The following is a 1174-nucleotide window of genomic DNA, read 5'->3' as shown; positions in this document are numbered from 1 at the left end:
TCTGCATTGCTTGCTGTTTGGGGTTTAGGCTGGGTTTCTGTACAGCACTTTGATAAATCACCTGATGTAAAGAAGGGCTGTATAAATACATTTGATTGATTGAATTTTAGAGTCTCATAGCAATGTCTGAAAACTTGTTTTTATTTTAAAATTTCAAAAAACCTGTTTTCAGTTTGTCATTATGAGGAAATGTGTGTAGATTGAGGAACATCTTTTTATTAATCCATTTTAGAATAAGGCTGTAATGAAACAAAATGTGGAAAAAGTCAAGGGGTCTGAATACTTTCCGAATGCACTGTAAATGTTTATGTCTATGTTTGAAGTAGATGAGGAATGCAGTGACTATTACAGAGGGCTTTCATGGTTGGTTCATGGATGCATGAAGAGCATTCAAGGAAACACCCGTTTTCAATACCTCGCCTTGGGAGGATAACGGCCCTGAGCCTTTTTCTAAAATGTTTTATGTTGGAGAACACATTGGGAGGGATCTGAGGCCATTCCTCCTTACAGACTCCTTCCAGGTCCTTGATGTCCTTCGTCAGTACTTATGGACTGCCCCCTTCAAATCAAACCACAGGTTTTCAATGGGGTTCAAGTCTGGAGACGAAGTTGTCCATTGCTGTTGATTTTGTGGCCAATAAACAATTTCTTTGTGTATTTTGTGAGCTTGAGGTTTTTGTCTTGCTGGAAGATCCTCTTGAGGCCAAGTTTCAGCCTCCTGACAGAGGCAACCAGGTTTTTTGGCTAAAATGTCCTTGTACTGGGTAAAGTTCATGTAGTTGATCTTAAAAAGGGCCCCAGGACCAGCAGAAGCAAAATATCCCCTTAAAATCAAAGATCCACCCCACCATATTTTCCAATAGGTATGGGATTATTTTCTGCTCATGCATTCTCATTTTGACGACAAACCCGCCACTAGTGTGTGTGGCCAAAGGGCTCTATTTTCATGTCATCCAACAAATGCCTGGGGTTTGCTAAATCGCATAGGTACTTGGACTGGAACCAGTGCTTTGGTCAAATATTGACCGCTAAATTAATATGATAACATGAATAGCGAACTCCTTTCACAATTTCAATGTCGTAATATACTGCATCATCAGGGGTAGACAACTAGATTTAGCCGCGGGCCCAAAAATACATTGTAATTGAACATGACAATTATTTCATACCTTGA

The sequence above is a fragment of the Oncorhynchus kisutch genome, linkage group LG14, assembly GCF_002021735.2.
Source record: "Oncorhynchus kisutch isolate 150728-3 linkage group LG14, Okis_V2, whole genome shotgun sequence".
Classification (NCBI taxonomy): Eukaryota; Metazoa; Chordata; class Actinopteri; order Salmoniformes; family Salmonidae; genus Oncorhynchus; species Oncorhynchus kisutch.
This window is presented reverse-complemented; position numbering follows the sequence as displayed.